Source organism: Puma concolor, chromosome B2 (genome assembly GCF_028749965.1).
Source record: "Puma concolor isolate L17-30 chromosome B2, mPumCon1.1.hap2, whole genome shotgun sequence".
NCBI lineage: Eukaryota > Metazoa > Chordata > Mammalia > Carnivora > Felidae > Puma > Puma concolor.
This window is the reverse complement of record NC_141671.1, coordinates 134,608,952-134,633,250: the sequence shown is the minus strand read 5'-3', so window position 1 is coordinate 134,633,250 and position 24,299 is coordinate 134,608,952. Positions and strand designations below refer to the sequence as shown.

The 24,299-nt window shown below is 40.3% G+C and overlaps 1 long non-coding RNA gene across 12 annotated transcripts in view; it reads left to right on the top strand.

Annotated features, from left to right (window-relative positions):
* Positions 1-24,299, top strand: part of LOC147581273 (uncharacterized) — a 276,532-nt gene that overhangs the window by 34,726 nt on the left and 217,507 nt on the right. For 10 of the 12 annotated variants that reach the window (XR_015251615.1, XR_015251623.1, XR_015251622.1 and 7 more), the window contains one exon: positions 8,267-8,409. The exons of the other annotated variants lie outside the window; for them this stretch is intronic. This is a non-coding gene — a long non-coding RNA (uncharacterized LOC147581273). The remainder of the gene's footprint in view (positions 1-8,266; positions 8,410-24,299) is intronic. 12 annotated transcript variants of the gene reach the window in all.

Genomic DNA, 24,299 nt, shown 5'->3' with positions numbered 1-24,299 from the left:
GTTTTTAGATGACATGCAAACTAAGAATGGTTGTTACGTGTCTAAATGGTTGGAAAAGAAAGTATTTTATGTCACATGGAAATGATACAAAACTCAAATTCCAGCATCCATAAGTAAAGCTTTACTTCAGTGTCCATAAATAAAGGGATGCAGCCATGCCCTTTGGTCTTTGGGTGCTTTTGCACTGCAAGGTGAGTACTCATGACAGAAACTGGCTCTCACAGCTAAATATTATTTACAGTCTGTCTCTTGACAGAAAAAAAGTTTGCTGGTCCGTGTTCCCTATCCTTGAGATAATAGTTTCAAGTGTCACCATTAAATTGGAATCCTGGTTAAAAAAAATTTTTTTTAATGCTTATTTTTTAGAGAGAGAGAGAGAGACAGAGCACTAGTGGTGGAGGGGCAGAGAGAGAGGAAGACACAGAATCTGAAGCAGGCTCTGGACGGGCTCTGAGCTGTCAGTGCAGAGCCTGACACAGAGCTTGAACCCATGAGCCCTGAGATCATGACTTGAGCTGAAGTCGGAAGTTTAACTGACTGAGCCACCCAGGTGCCTTGGGATCCTAGCTTTATTATTTTTTTTTTAATTTCTTTCTTTCTTTTTTTTTTAATACATGAAGTTTATTGTCAAATTGGTTTCCATACAACACCCAGTGCTCATCCCAAAAGGTGCCCTCCTCAATACCCATCACCCACCCTCCCCTCCCTCCCACCCCCCATCAACCCTCAGTTTGTTCTCAGTTTTTAAGAATTCCTTATGCTTTGGCTCTCTTCCAGTCTAACCTCTTTTTTTTTTTTTCCTTCCCCTCCCCCATGGGTTTCTGTTCAGTTTCTCAGGATCCACATAAGAGTGAAACCATATGGTATCTATCTTTCTCTGTATGGCTTGTTTCACTTAGCATAACACTCTCCAGTTCCATCCATATTGCTACAAAGGGCCATATTTCATTCTTTCTCATTGCCACGTAGTATTCCATTGTGTATATAAACCACAATTTCTTTATCCATTCATCAGTTGATGGACATTTAGGCTCTTTCCATAATTTGGCTATTGTTGAGAGTGCTGCTATAAACATTGGGGTACAAGTGCCCCTATGCATCAGTATTCCTGTATCCCTTGGGTAAATTCCTAGCAGTGCCATTGCTGGGTCATAGGGTAGGTCTATTTTTAATTTTCTGAGGAACCTCCACACTGTTTTCCAGATCGGCTGCACCAGTTTGCATTCCCACCAACAGTGCAAGAGGGTTCCTGTTTCTCCACATCCTCGCCAGCATCTATAGTCTCCTGATTTGTTCATTTTGGCCACTCTGACTGGCGTGAGGTGATATCTGAGTGTGGTTTTGATTTGTATTTCCCTGATGAGGAGCAACGTTGAGCATCTTTTCATGTGCCTGTTGGCCATCCGGATGTCTTCTTTGGAGAAGTGTCTTTTCATGTTTTCTGCCCATTTCTTCACTGGATTATTTGTTTTTTGGGTATGGAGTTTGGTGAGCCCTTTATAGATTTTGGATACTAGCCCTTTGTCCAATATGTCATTTGCAAATCTCTTTTCCCATTCCATTGGTTGCCTTTTAGTTTTGTTGGTTGTTTCCTTTGCTGTGCAGAAGCTTTTTATCTTCATAAGGTCCCACTAGTTCATTTTTGCTTTTAATTCCCTTGCCTTTGGGGATGTGTCAAGTAAGAAATTGCTACGGCTGAGGTCAGACAGGTCTTTTCCTGCTTTCTCCTCTAGGGTTTTGATGGTTTCCTGTCTTACATTCAGGTCCTTTATCCATTTTGAGTTTATTTTTGTGAATGGTGTGAGAAAGTGGTCTAGTTTCATTCTTCTGCATGTTGCTGCCCAGTTCTCCCAGCACCATTTGTTAAAGAGACTGTCTTTTTTCCATTGGTGTTCTTTCCTGCCTTGTCAAAGATTAGTTGGCCATACGTTTGTGGGTCTAGTTCTGGGGTTTCTATTCTATTCCATTGGTCTATGTGTCTGTGTTTGTGCCAATACCATGCTGTCTTGATGATGACAGCTTTGTAGTAGAGGCTAAAGTCTGGGAATGTGATGCCTCCTGCTTTGGTCTTCTTCTTCAAAATTACTTTGGCTATTTGGGGCCTTTTGTGGTTCCGTATGAATTTTAGGATTGCTTGTTCTAGCTTCGAGAAGAATTCCGGTGCAATTTTGATTGGGATTGCATTGAATGTGTAGATAGCTTTGGGTAGTATTGACATTTTGACAATATTTATTCTTCCAATCCATGAGCACGGAATGTTTTTTCCATTTCTTTATACCTTCTTCAGTTTCCTTCATAAGCTTTCTATAGTTTTCAGCATACAGATCTTTTACATCTTTGGTTAGATTTATTCCTAGGTATTTTATGCTTCTTGGTGCAATTGTGAATGGGATCAGTTTCTTTGTCTTTCTGTTGCTTCATTATTAGTGTATAAGAATGCAACTGATTTCTGTACATTGATTTTGTATCCTGCAACTTTGCTAAATTCATGTATCAGTTGTAGCAGACTTCTGGTGGAGTCTATCGGATCTTCCATGTATAATATCATGTCATCTGCAAAAAGTGAAAGCTTCATCTTTGCCAATTTTGATGCTTTGATTTCCTTTTGTTGCCTGATTGCTGATGCTAGAACTTCCAACACTATGTTAAACAACAGAGGTGAGAGTGGACATCCCTGTCGTGTTCCTGATCTCAGGGAAAAAGCTCTCAGTTTTTCCCCATTGAGGATGATGTTAGCTGTGGGCTTTTCATAACTGGCTTTTATGATCTTTAAGTATGTTCCTTCTATCCCGACTTTCTCGAGGGTTTTTATGAAGTAATGTTGCTGAATTTTATCAAAGGCCTTTTCTGCATCGATTGACAGGATCATATGGTTCTTATCTTTTCTCTTATTAATGTGATGTATCATGTTGATTGATTTGTGAATGTTGAACCAGCCCTGCATCCCAGGAATGAATCCCACTTGATCATGGTGAATAATTCTTTTTATAAGCTGTTGAATTCGATTTGCTAGTATCTTATTGAGAATTTTTGCATCCATATTCATCAGGGATGTTGGCCTGTAGTTCTCTTTTTTTACTGGGTCTCTGTCTGGTTTAGGAATCAAAGTAATACTGGCTTCATAGAATGACTCTGGAAGTTTTCCTTCCCTTTCTATTTCTTGGAATAGCTTGAGAAGGATAGGTATTATCTCTGCTTTAAATGTCTGGTAGAACTCCCCTGGGAAGTCATCTGGTCCTGGACTCTTATTTGTTGGGAGATTTTTGCTGATTGATTCAATTTCTTTGCTGGTTATGGGTCTGTTCAAGCTATTTCCTCCTGATTGAGTTTTGGAAGCGTGTGGGTGTTTAGGAATTTGTCCATTTCTTCCAGGTTGTCCAGTTTGTTGGCATATAATTTTTCATAGTATTCCCTGATAATTGCTTGTATCTCTGAGGGATTGGTTGTAATAATTCCATTTTCATTCATGATTTTATCTATTTGGGTCATCTCCCTTTTCTTTTTGAGAAGCCTGGCTAGAGGTTTATCAATTTTGTTTATTTTTTCAAAAAAACAACTCTTGGTTTCATTGATCTGCTCTACAGTTTTGTTAGATTCTATATTGTTTATTTCTGCTCTGATCTTTATTATTTCTCTTCTTCTGCTGGGTTTGGGGTGTTTTTGCTACTCTGCTTCTATTTCCTTTAGGTGTGCTGTTAGATTTTGTATTTGGGATTTTTCTTGTTTCTTGAGATAGGCCTGGATTGCGATGTATTTTCCTCTCAGGACTGCCTTCGCTGCATCCCAAAGCGTTTGGGTTGTTGTATTTTCATTTTCGTTTGCTTCCATATATTTTTTAATTTCTTCTCTAATTGCCTGGTTGACCCACTCATTCTTTAGTAGGGTGTTCTTTAACCTCCATGCTTTTGGAGGTTTTCCAGACTTTTTCCTGTGCTTGATTTCAATCTTCATAGCATTGTGGTCTGAAAGTATGCATGGTATGATTTCAATTCTTGTATACTTATGAAGGGCTGTTTTGTGACCCAGTATGTGCTCTATCTTGGAGAATGTTCCATGTGCACTCGAGAAGAAAGTATATTCTGTTGCTTTGGGATGCAGAGTTCTAAATATATCTGTCAAGTCCATCTGATCCAATGTATCATTCAGGGCCCTTGTTTCTTTATTGACCGTGTGTCTAGATGATCTATTCATTTTTGTAAGTGGAGTGTTAAAGTCCCCTGCAGTTACCACATTCTTATCAATAAGGTTGCTTATGTTTGTGAGTAATTGTTTTATATATTTGGGGGCTCCTGTATTCGGCTCATAGACATTTATAATTGTTAGCTCTTCCTGATGGATAGACCCTGTGATTATTATATAATGCCCTTCTTCATCTCTGGTTACAGCCTTTAATTTAAAGTCTAGTTTGTCTGATATAAGTATGGCTACTCCAGCTTTCTTTTGACTTCCAGTGGCATGATAAATCTCCATCCCCTCACTTTCAATCTGAAGGTGTCCTTGGGTCTAAAATGAGTCTCTTGTAGACAGCAAATAGATGGGTCTTTTTTTTTATCCATTCTGATACCCTATGTCTTTTGGTTGGCGCATTTAGTCCATTTACATTCAGTGTTATTATAGAAAGATATGGGTTTAGTGTCATTGTGATGTCTGTAGGTTTCATGCTTGTAGCGATGTCTCTGGTACTTTGTCTCACAGGATCCCCCTTAGGATCTCTTGTAGGGCTGGTTTAGTGGTGACGAATTCCTTCAGTTTTTGTTTGTTTGGGAAGACCTTTATCTCTCCTTCTATTCTAAATGACAGACTTGCTGGATAAAGGATTCTTGGCTGCATATTTTTTCTGTTCACCATATTGAAGATCTCCTGCCATTCCTTTTTGGCCTGCCAAGTTTCAGTAGAGAGATCGGTCACGAGTCTTATAGGTCTCCCTTTGTATGTTAGAGAACGTTTATCTCTAGCTGCTTTGAGAATTTTCTCTTTATCCTTTTAATTTGCCAGTTTCACTATGATATGTCGTGCAGCAGATCGATTCAAGTTATGTCTGAAGGGCGTTCTCTGTGCCTCTTGGATTTCAATGCCTTTTTCCTTCCCCAGATCTGGGAAGTTCTCAGCTATTATTTCTTCAAGCACACCTTCAGTACCTTTCCCTCTCTCTTCCTCCTCTGGAATACCAATTATGTGTAAACTATTTCTGTTTAGTGCATCACTTTGTTCTCTAGTTTTCCCCTCATACTCCTGGATTTTTTATCTTTTTCTCAGCTTCTTCTTTTTCTATAATTTTATCTTCTAGTTCACCTATTCTCTCCTCTGCCTCTTCAATCTGAGCCATAGTTGTCTCCATTTTATTTTGCAGTTCATTGATAGCATTTTTTAGCTCCTCCTGGCTGTTCCTTAGTCCCTTGATCTCTGTAGCAAGAGATTCTCTGCTGTCCTTTATACTGTGTTCAAGCCCAGAGATTAATTTTATGACTCTTATTCTAAATTCACTTTCTGTTATATTGTTTAAATCATTTTTGATCAGTTCGTTAGCTGTTGTTATTTCCTGGACGTTTTTCTGAGGGGAATTCTTCCGTTTCATCATTTTGGATAGTCTCTGGAGTGGTGCAGGACTGCGGGGCACTTCCCCTGTGCTGTCTTGAATAAGTTGCATTGGTGGGCGGGGCCGCAGTCAGACCCGATGTCTGCCCCAGCCCACCGCTGGGGCCACAGTCAGACTGGTGTGTGCCTTCTCTTTCTCTCTCCTAGGGGTGGGATTCACTCTGGGGTGACGTGGCCCGTCTGGGCTACTTGCACACTGCCAGGCTTGTGGTGCTGGGGATCTGGCGTATTAGCTGGGGTGGATCGGCAAGGTGCACGGGGGTGGGAGGGGCAGGCTCAGCTCGCTTTTCCTTTGGAGATCCTCTTCGGGAGGGAGTCAGACCCGGTGGAGGGATGGATCTGCAAAAGCACAGCGTTGGGTGTTTGCGCGGTGCAAGCAAGTTCCCTGGCAGGAACTGGTTTCCTTTGGGATTTTGGCTGGGGGATGGGCAAGGGAGATGGCCTGGCGAGCGCCTTTGTTCCCCGCCAAGCTGAGCTCTGTCCTCCGGGGCTCAACACCTCTCCCTCCCGTTGTTCTCCAGCCCTCCCGTTCTCCGAGCAGAGCTGTTAGCTTATAACCTTCCAGATGTCAAGTTCCGCTTGCTGTCGGAACACACTCCATCTGGCCCCTCCGCTTTTGCCAGCCAGACTCAGGGGCTCTGCTTGGCCGGCGGGCCGCCCCTCCCCCCCCCCCCTCCCCGGCTCCCTCCCGCCAGTCCGTGGAGCGCGCACCGCCTAGCCGCCCTTCCTACCCTCTTCCGTGGGCCTCTCGTCTGCGCATGGCTCAGGAGACTCCGTTCTGCTAATCCTCTGGCGGTTTTCTGGGTTATTTAGGCAGGTGTAGGTGGAATCTAAGTGATCAGCAGGACGCGCGGTGAGCCCAGCGTCCTCCTACGCCGCCATCTTCCCAGGATCCCGGGATCCTAGCTTTAATGGGAATGATGAGGTCCTGGCTAGGCAGAGGCCAAGTGGTGGTCCTTAACCATTAGAAAAAATAGGCACAATTTCTATCATAGGTAGAGTCAGAATGGCCAACTGCTTTGACTTGTTGGAATCTGTGGTAGTAGTGAGTTGATTGTGGGTTTACAGGAATGAAATGAATGTGTATTCCACTGAGATATTGACTGAGATACAGAACCTTGTGGGTGTAAACATGATTACACACTCCACAATGAGAACTCACAGGCTATCATCAATTCTAGAGGTAAGTCAATTCAGAACTAGAGGGGTAACTGAGGAGAAGCTGGGTCCCTGTGATGTATTCTGTGGAAAATCACATAGCCACAGATGTAAACTGTAAATCTTTAAGTGTTTCCCACAGGCCATTTATAGGGTGATTGTGCATTGGGGCCCTGGGGAAAGGGTATTTTCCAGACCTTCCATATAAGATACTCTGGGTTGAGGTTGATCATTAAATACCCATTATGCCATTGTGACCCACCCACCAGTCAATGCGGGGGCTATGGAGTTGTATAGATGGCATCATTCTTAAACAAGTTACTATTATGAAAATCTTCAAACCTGTTATAAAAAAAAAATTCAGACACATAGAGGTATAGAGAATGGTTATAGGTGAAGTGCTCATCCTCTACTCTAACAATTATTAATATATTGTTTTATCTAACCATACTAACACATTCCCCCATGTATGGGAGAGTTCTAAAAAGAATTTCCAGACATCACATTATCTATAAACACTTTATTATGTACCTCCAACAGATAAGGAATATTTATTTGTTTGTTTATTTATTTATTTATTTATAATCTCTACTCTCAATGTGGTGCTCGAACTCACAACCCTGAGATCAAGAGTTGCATGCTCTTCCAGTGGAGCCAGCCAGATGCCGAGGACTTTTTCTTTTTAATGTAATCACAATATCATGAACACATTGAAAGAAATAACTATAGTTTCCTTTTTAAAAAATTTTTTTAAATGTATTTTATTAAACATTTTTTTAATGTTTATTTATTTTTGAGAGAGATAGATAGAGCATAAGCCTGGGGAGGGGGGGGGGCAGAGAGAGAGGGAGACACAGAATCTGAAGCAGGCTCCAGGCTCTTAGCTGTCAGCACAGAGCCGGATGCAGGGCTCAAACTCACGGACTGTGAGATCATTCCTTAAGCCAAAGTCAGATGTTTAACCAACTGAGACGCTCAGGTGCCCCAACAGTAGTTTCTTAATATTATCTACTACACAGCCCACGTTTGAATTTCCCCAATTGCATCAAAAAATGACTTTTTTGATGATTTGGTTGAATCAGTACCTAAATAAATTCCTGATATATCTCAAGCATCTTTAATCTATAACAGTTCCCTCTCCCTACTCTTAATGATGTTTGGTGAAGAAACTGGGTCATTGGTCTTGTAGACTTTCATTTATTCCAAAAGTTTCCAGTCTCCCTCGCAGTACCCTCACCAAGTCAAAATGGTAAACTAAAAGCTGTGCAACATTTCTGAAAGTAATTATGGAGATTAGGGCCATATTTCTATTTAACTTACTTATGTCATTGACCCAAAGGCTAGGTCAATCTTGGAGAATGACCATGAGTTGACACCATTATAGCTGCTCTTCAGATATGCTATCTTTCTTGGAGTAAATCAGGAAAGTCTTGCCCCTTGTTTGTAGCTACTGACCTATCAAAAAAATTCCTATCTCCAATAGTAAAATCCAAAGTATTTTTTATTTTTACAGAGGGCCCAGAGTAACATCTTAATAGACCAGGTCGACTCTCCTGCTCTTTGTCATAATGTACTAGAGGCATCTTGCTCGTCTTGATGTCCTGCAGAAAATTACACCGATCCATTGCATTGATGACATTTTGATAATCAGATCTGGTGAGTAAAAAATAGCCAATGACTTATATATCTTAGTAAGACTTTTGTGTGTCTGTGGGTGGGAGATAAACCCCACAAAAATTCAAGGATTTACTGTATTGGTTAGTTGCTAGAATTCTAATGTTCTGGTGTTTATCTGTATATTGCTTCTAAAGAGAAAGTCAAGTTATTATAGCTTGAATTGCACACCACAATTTTGGGATTTTGGGTGGGCCTTTTTGGATTTTGGAGGCCCTATAAACCACCTTTGTGTATGTTACTCTGTTTCATTTACTGACTTGCTTAAAAGGCTGTTATTTTTTTTTTTCAATGAGGCTGTTGTTTTTGAGAGGAGACCTAAAGAGAGCTCTATAGAAGCTTCGCACAGTGGTGGGAGCTGCCTTACCACTTGCACTTAATGATTCTTGTTGTGTATATGGCCTTCAGTAAAGCCTCAATAGGGGGATCATTGTGTATTGGCTTTCCCACCCTAGGATTTCAGAGGAAACTCTGACCTTTCCTTCTGTCAAGATTCTCTGTGTGATAAGCAGTTCCCGCTTTGCTATGGGGTCCTTAGAAAGACAGGATAGCTGACCATGAGATACTAAGGGACTGTGAGATTTGAGAAGCTCATTATTGTCTGGTCTTTTCCGATCTACCATATCCTAAACTGCATAGAAACGATCCATCGTTACTAAAAGTGGGTCTAGGTGTGAGCAGCTCCAAAGGGTGCTAGTAAATTTGATGAAAAGGTGGCTCAGATTCTCATGGTGCCATTTTCTCCTCACCACCTTTCCTTCATCTCATACATACCGCCTCGTGGGGAGTTGCCTATGACCAATGAACAGAAGAGGAAAAATTGAAAGCCTGGTTGACATGTGAGTGCGTCTAATACACCGGCACCAGCTGGTAGCAGAGAGTTAACGTATTTGTACAGATTTGGTTAAGAGTGCCTCTCTGGTCATTGGTGACGGGGAACTTCCTTAGGGGCAGAGCTTTCACAGTACATCTGGTGCTCTTCTGCCCTTAGAAAAGAAGGTGGTCTGAAGTATAGATGTGCATGGGGTCACAGGCCTGCTAGCAGATTAGCTGACTCCTCAGGGTCTTAGACAAACTGGCAGGTTCATGACAAGAAGGTCTTAGAAAAAGGGAATGTCCCTCCCGAGCCAGCTGTCAGTAATGAGGTGGCAGGATGTCCTGTGCTGTAGATGTCAGCCTTTTACCAGCCATAGTAGTTGCTTAAAAGACTCATTTACAGAGGTGCCTGGGTGGCTCAGTAGACTGAGTGTCTGACTTCAGCTCAGGTCATGATCTCGCGGTTCGTGAGTTCAAGCCCCACATCAGGCTGTCTGCTATCAGCACAGTGCCCGCTTCAGACGCTCTGCTCCCCTCTCCCTCTGCCCCTCCCCTGCTCCTGGTCTCTCTCTCTCTCCAAATAAATAACCATTAAAAAAAAGACTCATCTACAAAGTGGGCATGTATGGCATGAGGGACGAAGTTATGTGTAAGTCTAACAGCATAGACTCTCTTAACAAGGCTAATCAGACTGTTGCTATTGCTGAGTGGTCAACCTGTCTGCAGCACAGGCCAACACTTTGCCCTCAACATGGCTTCTTCTTCAGCAGAATCAGTCCGCCACCCAGTGATAAATCAAATATGTTGATTGAGGCTATCCTTACAGGACTAACGTTCTGGTTATGGATTTGGTTCCCTTCACACGTTTCTTCTGTTAGTACTCCCATCTACTATTGAGAGATCCACAAAACGGCATGTTGTTCCTTACGACATCATCCATCACCAAGAAACTCATTTCAGAGTGAAAGAAGTATGGCAATAAGTTCACGCCCATGAGATTCATTGGTCTCCCACTTACTCATGATCTAAAAGCAGGTGGACTGATAGAAGAGCAGAACTGATAGAAAGGTATAAAATCTGAGTTACAGGGTCAGCTTGAAGACAGTGCTTTGTGATGTTTTAGTGCTCTCCCGCAGGAAGTAATCTACACTTTATTTGAGTATTGTTTTTATTCTTCCCTTACAGTCAGGATATATAATCTGGGAACCCAGAAGTGGAGTTATGAGTGACTCTTCTCACTATTGCACCTGAGAATCTAGAATTTCTCCTTCTCATTTCTGCAAGTTTGGTCTTAGTGAGTTGTGACTTCTATTGCCTAAAGGATGGGTGTTTCCATCAGGTTATACAGTTTTGTTGAAGTAAATTAGAGAGAATGCCCCGATGGCCATTTTAGGCTCTCCGAGGCACTGAAGCAGCAGGCCATGATGCCTGATCCCTATTACCAAAGGGAAACTGGGTTATTGTTTTACATGGGGGGTAGGGAGGGCCTGGTCTGAAAGGTAGTCACTGGGCCACCTCTAGCATTTATCACTACCTGGCATACTACATATTTGTTTATTGTCCCTCCTAAACTGTAAGTTCCATGAATATGGGGGCTCCACCCACCTTGTTCACTGCTGGATCCCTGGCTCCTATAGTTTAGTAGTTGCTTAATAAACACTTGCTGCGTCAATGGATGTGCACCGGTGATTCCGTCAACGGAGTTAAACTTTCAGACCCTGGAGTCTGGGTTTTTACCTAGGTTCTGTTACTTTTACCTTCTGACCTAGGTGAATTTGTGAGCTGAAACTTCCTCTACATTAGTTTTCTCACTGGTTCAGGGACTACCACTACAAGTCTGGATCTCTTCATAATCTAAAAGGCTCTGAAAGCCCTAAGTTTTTGTATGTTTGCCATACATTTATTTAGAGGCACAACTTGACCTGATTTGAATTGATATGAGCTACCTATAGGATTTATTGTCCCAATTAGTGTGAATATTCATAGATTTAATTGGAAATTTTAACATGTTTACAGCGTGCTTCTGTGGGACCCATGGTTTTTATGTCTTTGATGGCACATACACCTTCATCCCTTTCTAAAATCTGAAAAATAATCTGAGTTTCAAGACACATTTGGCTTCAGGGTTTTTGATTATGGAATTACATACCAAGAGTAGTACCTACCTTATTAGGCTGTTGTGTAGATTCAGTGAATTAATATATGTGAAGTGGTTAGTGCCTGTCACACAGTGAGCAATAAATGTTAACTGTCACTGATGTTTAAGACCCATGGTTTTCTCTGACATTGTGCTGGTGGGATCCCTTAAACTCCTTTCACATCATAGTTGAGACTGGTTTGTATCTTCACTCTGGGTAATGTGTATTGTGCTTATTTTCTGTGTCGGAGGGACGGGAGAGGAGGACAGCTCATTTGGATTGTGGGAAGCTACTTTTTGTGAGTCTGGTTTACGCTTCTGCTTTTGTCACTCCAGTTTGATCCAAAGCCCTGCCCAGAGTCTACTAGAACTATGTGAGCTGATGTCTGAGGCCTGGAGAGATAACAAACGTGGGGTGAATTCTGGAAATAATTCCTCACCTGGAGATAAGCTTCACCTTCTTTACCTGCTTCTTCCCAACTACTGTTCATATGGCTGAACTAAGATCAGGCCTGTGGGCTGGACTTACAACCTCATCATCTGCGGGGAAGGAGGGGTTCAACACCCAGGGTTCTTTGTGCCTTTTTCACCCTGGGCCTTTAGCACTTTCTATGAGCTTGTTTTACTTCTCTTCTGTTCATATTTCTTGTTTTGTTTTGTTTTGCTTTGTTTTTGGTGTTCTGTTTTGCTGGATGCATATATTTTGTTGGATATAATTAGCTCTAGGTCACCGTGAATAGCCTGTCTTTTCTTTGCAGCTTTGTTTTGAGCAGGGAAAAAAAAAAAAAAAAAACTCAACAAGATACAAAATAGACAACGAGCTCTGGAGAATTTTTTTTTCCTGCTTCTGGGGGAACAGAGGTAGATTTTTATGTTTTCTTTCTTTGGACTTTCCACAACTTTTATCTTCTTCCTACACTGGAAGTATTCTTTTTATATGTATATTTAACTTTTTCTTCTTTCTCTCTCTTCCTTTTTTCCCTTCACTATTAGTAGATATACTACTTCCTGGAATAATCTCTCTCTCCATCTCCTCCCCCTCTTCAGCTTATGCTTTTCACAGAGTAGGCATAAGGCTGTGTCTCTTCTTATGTTTGATTGCTACTGGTTTAGTTTTTTTAGGTCTTGTTTTACTTAAAATTTGTAAATTTATTTAGTTGTGGTGGGAGAGAATCTGTGATAGTGTCACTCTGCCAACTTACTCTGAAAATCTCATCAACTACATGATCTTTTATAGTATAAAGGTATGTTGTCCTCTAGGGCAGTTCGTAGGAATTAATGGGTCAGGATAACTAGACATATGGTAGTTAAATCTTTGTGTGCAGAAGGGAGTCAGAAGATGCCCGCAGAGCTGAGCTCTTCTAAGTGCCACAGTGAATGATTTCCATCAGTTCAGGAGCACTGATTGCATACATTCTCATTGTTTTCTCCTCTTTTCTGCTGGATACAGCAGATAAAAATCCTAATGACTTGGCTGCTCAGAGAATCATTTTACTTTTTTTATTTTTATTCTTTTAAATTTTATAATATTTTATTTCATTTATTTGCAAAATTTTTATTTAATTTAATTTTCAAATTTACATCCAAGTTAGTTAGCATATAGTACAACAGTGATATCAGGAGTAGGTTCCTTAATGCCCCTTACTCATTTAGCCCATCCTCTCCCACAACACTTCCAGCAACCCTCTGTTTGTTCTTCATATTTATGAGTCTCTTATGTTTTTGTCCCCCTCCCTGTTTTTATATTATTTTTGTTTCCCTTCCTTTATGTTCATCTGTTTTGTCTCTTAAAGTCCTCATATGAGTGAAGTCATATGGTATTTGTCTTTCTCTGACTGCCTAATTTCACTTAGCATAATAGCCTTTAGTTCCATCCATGTAGTTGCAAATGGCAAGATTTCATTCTTTTTGATTGCTGAGTAATATTCCACCGTGTGTGTGTGTGTGTGTGTGTGTGTGTGTGTGTGTGTATACACAGTGTGTATATGTATATGTATATGTATATGTATATGTATATGTATATACACACAGTGTGTATATATATATATATCTTCTTTATCCATTCATCCGTTGATGAACATCTGGGCTCTTTCCATACTTTGGCTATTGTTGATAGTGCTGCTACAAACATTGAGGTGCATATGTCCCTTTGAAACAGCACACCTGTATCCCTTGGATAAATACCTAGTAGTGCAATTGCTGGGCCGTAGGGTAGTTCTATTTTTAATTTTTTGAGGAACCTCCATCCTGTTTTCCAGAGTGGCTGCATCAGTTTGCAATCCCACCAGCAATGCAAAAGATATCCTTTTTCTCTGCATCCTCACCAACATCTGTTGTTGCCTGAATTGTTAATGTTAGCCATTCTGATAGGTGTGAGGTGGTATCTCATTGTGGTTTTGATTTGTATTTCCCTGCTGATGAGTGATGTTGAGCATTTTTTCATGTGTCGGTTGGCCATCTGGATATTTTCTTTGGATAAGTGTCTATTCATGTCTTCTGCCCATTTCCTCACTGGATTATTTGTTTTTTTGGGTGTTGAGTTTGGTAAGTTCTTTATAGATTGTGGATACTAACCCTTTATCTGATATGTCGTTTGTAAATATCTTCTTCCATTCTGTCGGTTGCCTTTTAGTTTTGCTGATTGTTTCCTTCGCTGTGCAGAAGCTTTTTATTTTGATGAGGTCCCAATAGTTCATTTTTGCTTTTGTTTCCCTTGCCTCTGGCGACGTGTTGAGTAACAAGTTGCTGCGGCCAAGGTCAAAGGGGTTTTTGCCTGCTTTCTCCTCGAGGATTTTGATGGCCTCGTGTCTTACATTGAGGTCTTTCATCCATTTTGAGTTTACTTTTGCGTATGGTATAAGAAAGTGGTCCAGGTTTATTCTTCTGCATGTCGCGGTCCAGTTTTCCCAGAACCATTTGCTGAAGAGACTTTCTTTTTTCCATTGGATACTCTTTCCGCTTTGTCAAAGATGAGTTGGCTATATATTTGTGGGTTCATTTCTGGGTTCTCTATTCTGTTCCATTGATCTGAGTGTCTGTTCTTGTGCCAGTACCATACTGTCTTGATGATTACAGCTTTGTAGTATAGTTTGAAGCCCATCAGAAAATCATTTTAATTCTTCATGTCACTATCCATGTATAACATAGCCTGAAAGGACTGCCTACTTTAAAACATACATTCTACCTATCATTCATTATACATGTTTTTGAGCACTTACTATCAATGAGACACCTACAGATAAAGCAGAAAAATGAAAGAAACCGGAATTGCTGCCTTCATCCTGCTTCCAGCCTGTTGGAGGGAAACAGACAATAGACAACATGAGTACATTATGTCGCTTATTAGAAGATGTAAGAGCTATAGAGAAAAGCGAATCGAGGAAAACCAATAGAACTGGAAGCAGAGAGACGGTTATGATTTTCCCTCTTTGAGGCAGGCCTCACAGGGAAGGTGACATCTGAGAAAAGATTTGAATGATATGAGGAAGCAAGTCCTGTGTATTTCTGGGGGGAAGAAGATTCCAGGCAGGGGGAACAGCAAGATAACATCCCCCCCCCCATTTTTCCTCCTCTTTTCTGCTGGAGATAGCATATAAAAGTGGGTCACTCTGAAAATTGTTCCAGTTCTCCATTTCCTATCTATGTAATATATAGCCTAAAGGGGCTGCATACTTTAAAGCAATTATTAACACTTGTAATAAAATTTAAGTATTCCTTTCAGCTGTAAGAGTCAGTATGCATGCGTGAGCAACTGTCAATAAATATATGTTCTGATAAAGTTAACTGGGTGCTTGTTCTTTGAGTTAGCACATAGAGGTGACCAGTTACAAAGCCAAAGAAGGCCCAAGTGGCCATTGGTGGAGATATGCATCCAAGAGTTACGGAAAATCTGCTGAATTCTTTCAAGGAAAAACTTCTTCCCTGTTTCTATTTGTGTCTTGTTCCCTCTTTTAATACTCAAATAGCAGTCTGGGTTTGAATTGTGATTTCCTCTCTAATCTCTGCACTGATCTCTACTTCATGAAGCAGAGCGACGTGATCTAAAAGGCAACAAACTTCTATTTCAGTGAGCTAGATGTTTTTATCAGGTAATTTCAATCTGAAAGTAAATTGTTCTCTGGAGATTATGTCCTTATTGCTGGTAGGGATTTTTTTTTTTTTTGAGAAAGGATTTAACAAATAACTTCCAACATATGCTTAGTTGTATTTGAGAAAGACATAATAAAACAGTCTTTGGGATTTAGAACAATGATCTAAAAATAGCTGAGACTGTATTCCCATTTGGAAAAAAAATCGCTATGCAATGATTTTTTTTTTTTTCTTCTCATTCTGAGCATTGCATAAAGCAAAGCCAATTCACAACAACTAAAGTATATTCTTAAAGAGAAATCTCAAGTCATTTTCAGCTCAGGCCTCTGGAGACCTCATTATCCTGCCATTACAAACAGACCTGCGGCAAGCTGTTTATGCCTTTCTGCTAGTGAGTTAAGCAAATGTCACAGGGATTGCTATGCAGATACATCTACTAGTCGCTGGCACTTACACGGATGTGCCCAGGTATACCCTTACTGGATAAGGATGAGTAGACATACAGCACTTAAATTTTTGTGTGCAGAAGGGAGTCAGAAGATGCCCATAGAACCGAGTCCTAAGTGCCACAGGGAATGAAGTCCATCAATTCAAGCTTGCTGATTTATACATTCCCATTTTTCCCTCCTCTTTTCTGCTGGATACAGCACATAAAAGTCCTCTAATGACTGCTCAGAAAATTATTTCAGTTCTTCACTTCTTTCGAATCTGCAGTATCCATGTATACTATAGCTTTAGGGGCTTCATACTTTAAAGCGTGCGTTGACTCTTTATGGAATTAACATGTTTTGGAAAACCTGTGTTCTCATTTGATGGCAGCTTAAACTGATGCAAGTTTTACATCAGTGATTCCCCAAGGCCATACTCCTGAGCAGGTATATCAGAATCACAGATGTTTATGAGTCCTTTTGAAAATTCCCATGTTCTCACTGCTGTTCTGCTTGTGTCCTTACAAGGGAAATGGGGGTTCTCACCTCTTGTTTTCACAGGGAGTAATAATCTTCATTGTGGAGCATTACTATTCTAGAGTGGAGAATATAGTGGCCCACAGAAATGTTGGAGACAAAGTTGAGAACTATGAGGAGCCTTCCTCTTCTGTGGCCCTACAAAATCAAGTTTACACTGCAGTCTTAGGGTAGTTTCTATACTGCATTGGTAGTGGTCATTCCTATGTCTATCTCCTCCTCCTAGGAGCATGTTGAGGGCAAGAATGGGAATTGCTTACATTGTAACACCTTGCATGTAGCAGTTGCTCAATACATATTTATTGAATGGATGAATGACTAATTTTAAAAATACAGTAGTAGGGGCGCCTGGGTGGCACAGTCGGTTAAGCGTCAGACTTCAGCCAGGTCACGATCTCGCGGTCCGTGGGTTCGAGCCCCGCGTCGGGCTCTGGGCTGATGGCTCAGAGCCTGGAGCCTGTTTCCGATTCTGTGTCTCCCTCTCTCTCTGCCCCTCCCCCGTTCATGCTCTGTCTCTCTCTGTCCCAAAAATAAATAAACGTTGAAAAAAAATTAAAAAAAAATACAATAGTATTTTGAGGGATCAAAGTAGTATCAGATTATCTTAGTCTTTAAGGAATTTCATATCTGATTAGCACAATAAAACATAATATGTAAGGAAGAAAAACAAATTTTGGGTTAAGACACAGAAGTCTAAGGAGAATAAATTTCATTAAATGAGAGACCATGTTATTTAGCTGAGTGTGTTGATAGATTTCCATATGCAAATGTAGGCTTGATACTGATTTTGAGAGTAAGGACTGGAGGGAATTGTTTTACTAAACTTGATGAAAACATAGTTTCTAGAAGGTGTTCCAGAAAGGAGGGGGATGGGATTGAGGCTGTCAGAAAGTGGGTGGGCGAGTTGCCTTTTTGGACTGTTGTGATGTAGACCCTGCTTGGTCTTACTAGTTGTTTTGTAAGGACTATTAAATACAGATTGATAATTATGTACGTTTCTTGTAGAATATATATGGATATCTGTATATATAATATCCTTGTGCTGTTGTGCATACAAACACATTTCTGAATGAATAAGGTGCAAAACAGCAACTGGCTAGATATTTATGTAATTGTGATATACATTTCTTGTTTTCCAAACTTTTGGTTAAACCTGTCAAATCTTATATGAATGGAGTTTATTTGCCTATCATGGGTTGTTTTTGCTTTGTGGACATCAGGCAAAGGAGCTGAGTTCCACATCTGAATTAACCAGGGGCAGAATAGGAACGTCAAGGATAGGAGAGGAAGATAATCCACACACAACTAATTGCACAGAAGAAAAGGTTCAGAATCAGAGATGAATATAAGCATAAGAGCCACCCCCCAGTGGTGCCCCTGGGTGGCACAGTCAGGTAAGCGTCCTACTCTTGATTTCGACTCAGGTCATGATCTCACAATTTGTGGGATCAAGCCCAGTGTCGGGTTCTGTGCTGATAGTGCGAAGCCTGCTTGGGATTCTTTCTCTCCTTCTCTCTCTCTGCCCCTCCCCTGCTCATGCTCTCTCTCTCTCTCTCTCACTCTCTCTCAAAAGTACATAAATAAATGTTTTTTTAAAGCCATCCCCAGCAATTCACCAGATTCTTGTGGTATGTTAAGGACCGGCAGGAGAAGGGTTTGAGACACGCCAAGATAGATCTTAATGGGTAGAAAGGCTCTATCTGACATCTGAGTTATAGATACATTAAAAAAAGAAACGTGGGGTGCCTGGGTGGCGCAGTCGGTTAAGCGTCCGACTTCAGCCAGGTCACGATCTCGCGGTCCGTGAGTTCGAGCCCCGCGTCAGGCTCTGGGCTGATGGCTCGGAGCCTGGAGCCTGTTTCCGATTCTGTGTCTCCCTCTCTCTCTGACCCTCCCCCGTTCATGCTCTGTCTCTCTCTGTCCCAAAAATAAATAAACGTTGAAAAAAAAATTTTTTAAAAAAGAAACGAAAATCACTATGCGATATTTTACAAATGTCAGATGAATGACAGATAGAATGAATAGTGGAGGAGTTCAAAGTGGGGGAATTCATTTGAACCGAGGCGAATGGAAAGGTTTTTTGAAGGAATTAAGATTCACCTTGGAATCTTATGAAAGGGAGAAGTGAATTTCTGATAAGGGTTCTTGTTCATTCAACAGATAGATACCCACTTATTTATTTGGCTCCTAGAATTTGTCAGGCAGTATGCTAGACTGTCGATATATACAGATTGTTAAGATATGATCCTTCTCTTTAAGAAACACAAATCTCAGGGTGAAAAGTTTCATAAGCAAGTAATGGCAATGTCTGCCAGGATGATGAGTCAGAAATGTGGAAGAACACGCATGTGGGGATGATGCCTTCTGCTTACGTTGTTTCAGGTAAGATTTCCCTAAAAACTTGCCATTTGAACTGGGCCTTGAAGGAAACATAGACTATGACTAGGTAGAGCATAAGAAAGGGTGTTTTAATCATAGAGAAGGATGTGAGCAAAGCTAGGAGATCTGAAGTCCGCAGGTGTGTAAAATACGGCAAATTCTGATGTGGCTGGGGTATAGGGGGTGGGTGTGCCAGGAGAAGGCTGGAATGTCACTCTAGGGCAAGGCTGTGAAAAGTTTGAATGGTGTTATTTATAGGGAGAAGGAACCTTCACAGGTTTCTGAGCTGGAGTGCATGATGGCATTTATTTTGGAAGATAATTGAATTTGGGAGAAGGATGACAACAAAATAGGAGAAATTGATGGCTAACACTTGCATGGTATTTACTTTGTGCTAGGAACATTCTAAGTGTTTCATACATATTAACTACTCAACACAATGCCAAGAAGTAGGTTCTATTATTAACTCCATTTTATAGATGAGGAAGCAATACAGGTTCCATAGCAAGTAAGTGATGGGATCAGGTTTGAGCTCATTGGTCTGACTGCAGAGTCCATACTGTTAAATGTTACAACAAATTGCCGCTTAAAGGTACAAAACCAAAGCAAATTCCAAGGTAGAAATCATGAAATTCACAAGTAGGACAATTAAAATGGGGATGGAACCCAAAACCACTTCAGGAAGTGTGGCAGAAAAGAGGGGAAAAAAGATGAATCAGTTTCTTGAGTCGCCTTATCAATGGTGAAGATATTCACCAAAAAAGACATACCAGTTTACTCAAGAAAATAAGAAAAGCACAGCCTTTCAGTAGCGTGTGCTCTTTATGCTCTCAACAAGCATCTGACCAAATTGTGACATAGATACATACTACTATTTCAATGTATATGGACAACCTCAAATTCACAGAAATGTTGATACTACAGCTATTGGATTAAATTTAAATCTGTGATACACAATACACAAAAATTCAAATACAAAAGGGAGGTTCAGTTAATCAATCGACAATTTCATCGTTTGGTGTCATATTAACAGGAACATCTGGAAGACTGAATGAGTTTCACATTTCATATCGTTTCTTTGCCATTTTGTAGCTGCTACATTTAAGAAATGAGGCCAACCTCAGAGATATGTATGCAAAGAAGCCAGCAATAATAGCATCTGTGGCTGTTTCTGGATTGTAAAAACATTTTTAGCCCCTGGCATGTGCATGTAGATTGCAGAATTTTATGAAATAATAAAAATAATAATGCTTCATATTGATACAATGCTTTGCATAGTTTTCAACACTTTCCCAGAAAAAAAGACACAAAAATGAATATGCATTCCTAAATGATTAGTGATATAGCAGTATGACTGACTCTCTAATATTTCTTTATGTGTTTCTTGAATGTCTCTAATGTATTTGGAACTGAATAAAAGGGAGTTCAGTAGAGTCAAATAACACGTGTTTATTTCTTGTGTATTTTCAAGCCAGCTGGGGGAATGTTAAGGTATTTTATTTCCTACACGCTGACCTATTTAGAAGGTACCTTCCCTTTGCGGAGCTCTGTGCTTACATAGACAATGCCAAGAGGTAATTTCAAGTTCAGATTTGTTGCTAACATGCTTTCTACTTATTTAGTTTTGAAATTTGTTTATTCATCCAGGGTTTGTTCAGTTGGTTCTGTGTAGAACAGTATGGTGTTGGGGAGTTTTCATGTGATGCCACCAGAGGACAGGGATCCCTCCTGTTTGTTCATGATGGACCCTAGGGCACACAGATGGACAGAGGTGTGCTAAATGAATGACTCTGTGTGATGACAATATGATGAATATTGGGGATGCTTATCTAGATACCTATTTGGAGTATAAACCCATCACTCTTAGCCACAATATATCGTATGCGTAGATACATATAATAGAATATGATATAACTTAGGTGAAAGATGCCTTTGTTTCACATCAAATATTCAAGAAAGGATATACAAGTAAAATTTTCATCCTTATAATGTTTAAAGAATAGCATCTGATCGTTGCATTTTTTGTATAATGATATCAGCAAGAGCCACCAGCTTTTTTTTTTCTTTTTCTTTATTTTTTCTTTAAATTCAAGTTGGTTATCATAGAGTGCAGTCTTTGTTTCAGGAGCAGAACCCAGTGATTCATCTCTTACATATGACACCCAGTGCTCATCCTGAAAAGTGCCCTCCTTAATGCCCATCACCCATTTAACCCGTCCCCCTACCCACCTCCCCTCCAACAAGCCTCAGTTTGTTCTCTGTATTTCAGAGTCTCTTGTGGTTTGCCTCCCTCTCTGTTTTTATCTTATTTTTCCTTCGCTTCCCCTATGTTCATCTGTTGTGTTTCTCAAATTCCACATACGAGTGAAATCACATAATATCTATCTTTCGCTGTCTTATTTTGCTTAGCATAATACCCCCAGCTTTTGAATGTCTGCCCTGCCATGCACTTTGCAAATAAAAGTGCTAAGCGTTTACATTTTTTAAATCAAATTCAATATCTATAGTACCCAAATGAGAGTGATAATTATTCTTGTGTTATAGATAAAGAATGCAAAGCTTAAAGAGATTGAGTAACTTTCTGGAAGTCATACTATTGCAAGTATGGAAATCTACAAAAGAACACAGCCTTGAACGCAGCAGGCCCAAAGGCTGTCCTTTTTACTTTACTACAACAACCATGCCTGGGGGTTAACACCATCTCAAGAGACCCAGCAAGATTTGAGGGATCAGGATTGAAAGAATTTTAAGGAACTAATCCTACTAATCAGAATATAGAAGCCATTTACAGGCTGCTCTGAATGAAGCCAAGCCCTCCCAAAACAGTGCAGTAGTGATTAGTATTTACTGAAGCTTACCTCTCCACATATCTGCACTTAGCCATTTACTCATTTAGTGAGCTAGGAGAGGGTAAATTATTTGCAAATACAATTGTATGCCAATGTATAAACAACAGTGAAAACAAGCCATATTTATGCCAATTGACTTAAATTCTATTTCTTTCAGTCCAACTCTACACATAACTATTAATTGAACAGGTATAATGTGCAATTTTATTGTGCTCAGCACTGCGGCAAGGCTTAGGAAACAAAAGAACCATGGCGGTTCCTCTTCTTAAGCTTGCTGGGGCAGAGTAGGCCAGCTGTTCCTTGCCTGTCCTTTTTTGCATATCCACAAGGCATATGTGTTCAGCTACCTTCTGGCATCTTTAGTCAAAAAATTCTAAACCCAAATTGCAAACCATGGGATAGCTCTTTTAGTTTAAAACAATAACATAAGACTTAATGAGTGAAATCTCCATACAATGGTATGTTCAGGAGAAAATCAGAGAAGTAAACCAAGAGATTGCAAGAATGGAAATATGCAAAAGAAAAAAAAATAATCTGAGAGTAAGAGCAGGATTGAAATATAATTGGGATTAGAAGTCACATGTGATTTGTGGAAATCTCACAGGGGAAAAACTTGAACTTATAAAATTCAAGTTCAAATTTGTTAATTTTTTTAAATCAAATCTGTTTGTTTGTTTTTCATGAGATGCCATTTCTGTCAGACAGCAGAAAACTAAATTTGTTCACATTCAGGTAAACTTGGTTAAAGTAATGACTAATCTGGTTACACACTCAGTCAAGTTAAGGTTTTCCTTGCTTCTCCGTGTTGGATTGTGTTTAAGTTCCAGAAGGTTTATAGTAGCATCAACAGCATTAGTGAAGAGGAGGGTCTGCTCCTTGAGTGTTCTCTGCCTATCTTGGTCAATGCCACATGGTGTTTGTTGATGGTTTTTAGCATCTTCTCCCAATGCCAAAAGTTCCTGGATTCCAGATCCAAGTGCTCAGAAGTTTCCTCTTTCAAATTGCAAGACACACACTCCCAACCTTATGTACTTCCTCTTTGAGGCCTTAGGAACTGTCTTCCTTAAAACACTGTAGCGTGTCCATGGCTTTGCTGTCCTCCTTGTAGGCTCACTTGTCTAGATGATTTAGTCAGCAGAAGCCATCTTACTGTTCTAGGGCCATGTTGGATGGAGCCTCCTTCGTGAAGTCTTTCTAGGCTTTGGGAAGCCTCTCTAGGCTGCACTTTGGGAAGGGAGGCACATATCTTCTCTGTTCTGGGATACCAGCAAACTTATCTGGCTTTCCTGTAGTTTTCATACCCTAGGCTCAGCTCTTTTCAGGGGCTGAGGGGCAGGGCCCTCCTTCTCAGAGAACCATAAAGAGTTAGTTCACTTTCTTTCTTCTTCTTTTCTGAAAATTCCCCTCACTAGCCCAGAAATCTTTTCCTTCTAAGAGGTTGGAAAAACAGAGGGGGAAACTATCCTTTCAGCCTCTGTTTATGGGTCTTTCAGGATTTTGGCTCTTTATGTTTAAACTCAAGCTTTTGGTACTTAAACACCTTATTATTAAAGAAAAAAAAAAAGGTTGATACTTGCAAATCAAAAATGCCATGGCTTTCAAGCTACTTTTTTTTTTTTGCTCCGAGTTCCAAAATCTATTTATAAACGCAACTTACTCTTAGGTTCTCAGCTCTATCTTTTCACTTTCTATCTATCTTTTCACTTAGGAAACAAGTGCCAAGTGATTCAATGGGTAAAAGGGTTGGTTTTCACAGAATTTTATTTCTCCACATTTAAGTCCACGCTAAATGTTTTTATCCCTGTAAAGATTATGCTCTTCCCCCATTCTAAGCATTATTCCCTTAAGAAAATGGGGTTTCCCCATTTTCTGTCCCGTATCTGCTTCTTCAGATGTGTACTCCCACATATAAGGAAGTACATGGATGTGATATCATCTTCTGCCCTTGGTACTAAAGCATTATGTGGGAAACCAGTTCTGGGTGAAGTTCTTACCTCAAGTATAAGCACTTTTTACTGAAGAATCTCCTTTAATTTGATATTTTTCCCAAGTGACTCAGATGTGAAGGTAGGGAGAGCTTTCCCTAAAGAGGGAAAGAGGAGCAGAACAGCAACCTTTTTAGAAAGGTAGCAAGCACATGGTTCTCCTGGCCTTCTAACACAATTCCTTACTCTGTGCAGTCATGGCCCTGGCTTTGAGCCCCAGTTGTTGGTTTCAGGTTGGAAATGAGACCCAGTTAGCCTTGGCTCTTGTGGAACAATTTGCCCTATACATCCCTCTCTGGTTTCCTGAAATCTCATAAACCTACTAAGATCTGTATCATGATTCACAATATTCCTACAGGAAAACAAAAAGAGAAGAACTTGCCTTTTAAAAACTCTTAGCAGCTCATTGTCAACATTTCTCTGACAAACGTAGGCTTTGCTTCATGCTTATGGACTAAAGTAGGGATGCTGGAATTGTTCAGTCCTTACCAGGGGGTGATTTAATTCTTTCACCATTTCAGAATATTTTGAATGCTCAGTTAAATTCAGGTTTCTCATAGCCTACACCTTTTTTATCCAACTCCCAAAGTAGAAGAGAAAAGTTTATGCTCTGTCAGAGCATCAAGGGAGAAGGACTTAGCATGAGAGGAGA